Genomic DNA, 6,622 nt, shown 5'->3' with positions numbered 1-6,622 from the left:
AATTATATATATATATAATATTAGTATAATTTTCTGTTTTTTCGACTTATAACCCAGGTATTACCTAGGTCTCCCTTTGTTCCTTAGAAATCTAAGTTTGGACCCTACCAATTCTATTGCCTTTGAAAGTCTAAAGGTCTCCAGAACAGGTAGAGGCTGCTCTACTTCTCCAGGAGAACAGCCAAGAGTGAGCCAAGATCACGCCACTGCACTCTAGCCTGGGTGACAAAGCAGGACCCTGTCAATAATAAATAAATAAATAATCCTGGAGATATTTGCTAATTCCTGAGCTCTATTTAAAAAATCTACTGCCTTCCACCTCCTTTCCACGCTGGCCCTGGAGGGTAGCTGCTCTAGTGATTTCTAATAGAATTGATTTTTGCTAGGCAGTTGTAAGCCTTTCATGTGTATTAATTAAATTAATCCTCACAATGACCATCTGAGGTAGGCAATATTACTATCCCATTTCACAGTGAGGAGATGGGGAAACAAAGAGATTAGATTACTTGCCAAGATCACACTACTGATAAACAGCAGGGCTGGGATCCAACCCTGGCATCTGCTCCTTAGGCAAACAAACCATGTTACCGAAAATATCATAGCAGCTAGAGAAGCAATTTGAATCCAGTGAATTTGGAATTGTTGAAAAGAAAACATTCACTGCCACATAACTATTTGCATATAGCTTCACATACTCTTTGAATTTATTTCTTTCACTTGCTACCCAGTGAAGGAATCAGGAGGATCAGAAAGGAAGAGGAATGTGCACAAAGACCATAACTCTTAAGTGGCAGCATCAGGGTTTGAGCCTGGTCCAAATTAAACTTCATCTCCATTTCCCATAGGAAGAAATGGAGGACAGGAGGGGCCAAACAAGTTACAGTTTCATCCCTCCAGAGGGCCAATAGAGTATTTTGCACGAAGTTGAAGCTAAACATGTATTGTGTCCTATGTCTGGACTGAATGACTAGATGCTACTCAGCTCCTCAACTAGAAGAAGCCTGGGACCTTGACCACACTAATGCTGATGACAGGGGATTTGCAGGTGACTAGAGGTACCAGATTTAACAAATAAAAATATAGGGCATCCAGTTAAATTTTAGCGTGAGATAAACAACGAAAACCTTTTCTAGTATTAGTGTGTCCCATGCAATATACTAGAAATGCTATTCGTTATTCATGTTAAATTTAATTTTAATGGGGCATCCTGTATTTTACCTGTCAGTCCAACCCATGACCTAAGCAGACACTGTAGAAAAACAAAAGGAGAATTAAGGAGAAAAGTGAAACAGAAGGTGAGCTGAAAAGAGGCACTGCGTGAATTTGAGGGTCCAGTAGGAGCTGACTTGTAGGTACTTGGTCTGTTTTGATGCCCACCACAACCTTGGGGAAGGGGCAGAATAGCAGAGGGGTAAGCTTTCTGTCCCTCCAGGTTCTGTAGGATACCAGGGCTTCTATCAGCACCCCTATGTTCAAATCCTGGCTGTACCCTCCATGGTTGTATACCCTCTGGATAATTCACTTAATTTAAACCTTGCTGCTTTTATAAAACTGATAAACAATAAGTTAATAGTGACATTGATCACACTGATGTCCCTCAATGAATTAGCAATATGTTTTTCTTTCCCATCTATTCTTTCTTTCTTGAACTGTGTTATTTTTTATCCTGGTTTAGAGTAAGCATTATGCCCTTACAAGAGTGAAATGAAATTTTTAAAAGTAATTTTTTAATGTTTTCTGAATGCTGAGTGTTTTCAATGATCATGCATGACTGGCAGCAAAGAGGAACTAGGATGGATTCGATAAGGAGCAACAAGTCCTGAACACATGCAGAGAACTGGCTGTGAATCCTGTTTCTGCCACTCACCATTTACTTGTTGGGTAACCTTAGCCACTTCATTTATCCTCTCTGATCTTCAGGCCTACCTCATTCCTCCCCAAAGAGATGGTGGGTAAGAGAGAACTTTGAAAAATGCTACCAGAGCATAAATAGGTCTTATGACTATGTAGCAGAAAAATGGGACCTCAAAGAGGAGAGAGACTTGCAGAGCGGGGTATTGCTGCCATTCTTTGAGTAGCGGCTGAAAATATTTCCCCAAATTGTCCCCATCTGGTCAGGATACCCCACAGCCTTGTACTAAGATGGTGTCTTCATCTAGCCTCAGCCCAGCTGCAGTACCTTTGTGGAACTCCCACCACTGATGCTCAAGAGGAGAGTGTAAGTTCAAGAGGGGTAAACTGTCTACCCACCCACTCATCCGCAGTCCCTCAGACAAGCATGCAGATATATGCTTTGGTTGTTTGGTTGGTTTTGTTTTGCAACAGGGTCTTGCCCTGTTGCTCAACTGGAGTGCAGTGGTGCAATCACAGCTCACTGCAGCCTCAACCTCCCAGGCTCAAGTGGTCCTCCCACCTCAGTCTCCCAAGCAGCTAGGACTACAGGCACATGCCACCACACCTGGCTAATTTTTCAGTTTTTCGTACAGACAGGGTCTTACTATGTTGCCCAGTCTGGTCTCTAACTCCTGGGCTCAAGCAATCCTCCCACCTTGGCCTCCCAAAGTGCTGGGATTACAGGGGTGAGCCACCGCACCCAGCCCAAGCATGCTTTTAGATTGTACTCTCAAAATTAATGTTTGTTCCTGGGAGCAATGCATGAGATAATATAACAAGTCTATTAATCAAATGAACTGACATAATTCCTGCTAACAAATGTAGGAATATTGAAAAGGAAATTAAGCCAGGAAGATCTAAATCCACAACAAAGTGCAAGCTAATATATTATCACATTGAAAAACACAATCCAGCCACCTGAAACAAGCAGTGTGACCCAAAAGCCATTTTCCTAAATTTGTCTAAGGGTTTCTCCAGCCCTACACTGTCCAATATGATAGCCACTAGCCACATGTGGCTGTTTAGTTTTAAATTTTCATTAATTAGAATTAAATAAAATGTAAAACTTAATCCTCAGCTACATTATCCATATTTCAAGTGCTCAGCAGACATATGTGGCAAGTGGCTACCATATTGGATGCATCCCTCTCCTCAGTACAATCCCACAGGGTGCGTGTGGTCCCCAAACTCCTTCCCAAACTTCCAAGTTGCCAAGTGTAAATACACAGGCTTCTCTGAGAGATGAGAAGAAAGAAATAAGGAAATCTTTCATTTAGCCGAAAAGCCATGTCTTGACAAGAAAAGATCAATATAAATAAAATTACAGGGCAATTAATGGAGAAGTGATCTCTTCCATCAGCATTTGGACCATTTAAAGTAGATACAAAAGGATATAGAAGACTAGTTTCTGAAACAGCCCCATGCTTTAGGACCTGGATCAGGACTTTCAAAAATATATGCTTTTTTTGACTTTTATTTTAAGTTCAAGGATACAAGTGCAGGTTTGTTACAAAGGTAAATTTGTGTCTAGGGGGTTTGTTGTACAAATTATTTCATTACCCAGGTATTAAGCCTAGTAACCATTAGTTATTTTTCCTAATCTTCTCCCTTCTCCCACCTTCCACTCTCTGAAAGGCCCCAGTGTCTGCTGTTCCCCTCTATGTGTTCATGTGTTCTTATCATTTAGCACCCACTTAGAACATGCAGTATTTGGTTTTTTATATCCTTAGGATGCGAAAGGATAATGGCCTCCAGTTCTATCCATGTCCCTGCAAAGGACATCATCTTGTTCTTTTTTATGGCTGCATAGTATTCCATGGTGTATATACCTTTTAATGTAGATTACCTTGATTACAGGAACAATATTGTTACAGATTTTATCATTTTTGAGAAAGTATAATGAAAATTGTGTCTAACAGAGTAAGAAGATTCCTTTCTGTCTATATGGTGAAAATGCTCAAGATGTTCACTGCAGCCTACCTCACCCTGGAAAAGGGATGTAAGAATAATGAGAAAGATGAGTATGTTCAGTGTGGAGCATGCAAATTTGCATGAAAAGTAAATGTAACCTTGTGCCTAACTATGACTGGTTCCCAGAGATATTTTAGTTCTCAGTTTTAATAACGTGTCTAGCACAGAAAAGCCTAGAACATAAAAGGGTCCAATACAAATTTACTGATTTAAGAAAAAATAATGTTTGTTTTGCTAAGAAAGGTAAAGCACCAATAAGAAATGAATCATACTTGCAATGAGATAGATAGATAGATAGATAGATAGATAGATAGATAGATAGAAAAAATTTAAAGCTAAATTTAAAGTCAAATAAAAATCCAATGTCAATTGGATAAGAAATTGATGTTTAAGTCTAAAAAGTAAAGCTTGTCTTTATTTTGTCCATATTTTATTTAATTTTATTTGTGATAGGGTCTTGCTTGCTCTGGAATCCAGATGGGAGTGCAATGGTGCTACCATGCCTCACTGCAGCCTCAACCATCTGGGTTCAAGTGATTCTCCTGCCTCACCCTTCCAAGTAACTAGAATCACAGGCATGTGCCACTATGCCCAACTAACTTTTAAATTTTTTTTGTAGAGATGTGGCCTCTCCATGTTGCCCTGGGCTCAAGCGACCTTCCTGCTTCTGCCTCCCAAAGTTCTGGGACTACAGGCGTAAGCCTGTCTTTGTCTTTTAATCCATTTCATGTTTATGCTTTTTTTTTTTTTTTTTTTTTTTTTTTTTTTTTTTTTTTTTTTTTTTTTTTTTTTTTTTTTTGCTGAGATGGAGTCTCACTGTGTCTCCCAGCTGGAGTGCAGTGGCACAATCAGGGCTCACTGTAACCTCCGCCTCCCAGGTTCAAGTGATTGTCCTACCTCAGCCTCCCAAGTAGCTGGGATTACAGGTGTGTGCCACCATGCGTGGGTAATTTTTGCATTTTTGGTAGAGACAGGGTTTCACCATGTTGGCCAGGCTGGTCTCGAACTCCTGACTTCAGGTGATCCACCCTCCTCAGCCTCCCAAAGTGCTGGGATTACAGGCATGAGCCACCGCGCCCAGCCTGTTTATGCTTTTAACCAGTATCTACACTGGTTACAGTTTCTTTACCAAGTGAATTGACTCAAACTTTCATTCATACCCAAAGAGTCTGAACCCCTTCATGAATTAGCCTAGAATGGTGTCAGTGTTTTAATTAGCCTTCCACCAGGCATGGCAGTATAAGAAGTCATGCCACCAGCTCTCCCACTTTCTAATTATATTCCCCCAGGCCCCTATCATAATGGACCTTGGTCAGGTGACACTTTTTTGCAATGAAAAAAAGTCTAGTCAAGCTAGCTAGGCCTTCCTGGGATGAGAGAATCTTCACCACTCTGGACCATGCCGAAATGCTGAGGACAGTAGCCACATTCTTTTGAGGCTCTATTGCTTGCAAACCTACTTCCCAAAATCCATTTATTTTCTAGACAGAGATCAGTTGGTTGCAAAGAACAGAAATTATCTCAGGTAACTTAAGTGAAGGAGGGTTTATTGTAAGAGAATTGGCAGCCACCCCAGCTCCCAAAGTAGACTGTTGAAACAATTTATTGAGTCTGGAGTCCTTCCTGAATTAACAAAAGGGAGGATCCAATAAAGGATAATACAGCTTATTCATTATTTCAATAGCTTCCCAGGCAAAGCAGGAAAGAAACCAGACCTCTTTTCTGAACAATAATGGGGCCTACTAACTCTGGGGAAAAGGTAAGATACCTTCTAATTGAGGAAATATATCCTTTTTCAATAAGAGTCTAGATTGTACTCTTTAAAAATTAATGTTTGTTCCTGGGAGCAGTGCATGAGCTAATATAACAATTCTATTAATCAAATGAACTGACATAGTTCCTCCTAACACATGTAGGAATATTGAAAAGGAAATTCAGCCAGGAAGATCTAAATCCACAACAAACTGCAATCTTGGAGTCTTTTCTTCCTTCCCCACCCCCAGCCCACTTCTATACACAGAATTTTGCAAGGCTTGGATAAAAGTAGGCATCATTTTTATCTGGTTAAAGTCCTGGGGACCCTACCTCTAATTTGCACACTCAGATCACTTGGTAAGGTAAGGACGGTAAATTTGGAGAGAAAGAAAGAGACAAGAAGTGAGATCCCTCCTTGTGGATAGGTGTGGGGTTTTCCCAAGCAAATGGATGGAGTTCCTAATAAATAAAATTTTAAAAGGATGCCCATGGAGAAGGAAAAGTTGTGCATCTAAAGGCCAGAGAGCTTGTGAAGGATCTGGACCTGCAGATAACATCTCTTTGAGAAGTAAAGAGAAAGTCTAAGGAGTGTTTTATTCTTTCCTCTTTGACGTAGAATCACTCTTCAGAAATTGCCTCTTTAGCGAAGAAACCTGCATAGAACCACTTAGGCTGTTAGTAATTTCGAAAAGACTGGAAAGAGAGAACTGTAGAGGAAAAGAGAAAGAAAGACTTGCCCCAACCATCACCTCTGATTTACTGGAGAGAGACATCAAGCGGGTGATAATGTAACCACCCAGTGTGTTCACTGTGCCCGCTGCCTAGACAGAGCTGATTTATCAAGACAGGGAAATTGCAATGGCGAAAAAGTAATTCACACAGAACCAGTTGTGCGGGAGACCAGAATTTTATTATTATTCATATCAGTCTCCCCAGGCATTAGGGGATCAGAGTTTTTAAGGATAATTTGGCAGGTATGGGCTCCAAAAGTGGGGAGTGCTGA

Source organism: Rhinopithecus bieti, unplaced genomic scaffold (assembly GCF_001698545.2).
Source record: "Rhinopithecus bieti isolate Rb0 unplaced genomic scaffold, ASM169854v2 scaffold_24049, whole genome shotgun sequence".
NCBI classification, from domain to species: Eukaryota; Metazoa; Chordata; class Mammalia; order Primates; family Cercopithecidae; genus Rhinopithecus; species Rhinopithecus bieti.
The sequence above is the reverse complement of the archived record's forward strand: the minus strand, read 5'-3'. Positions refer to the sequence as shown.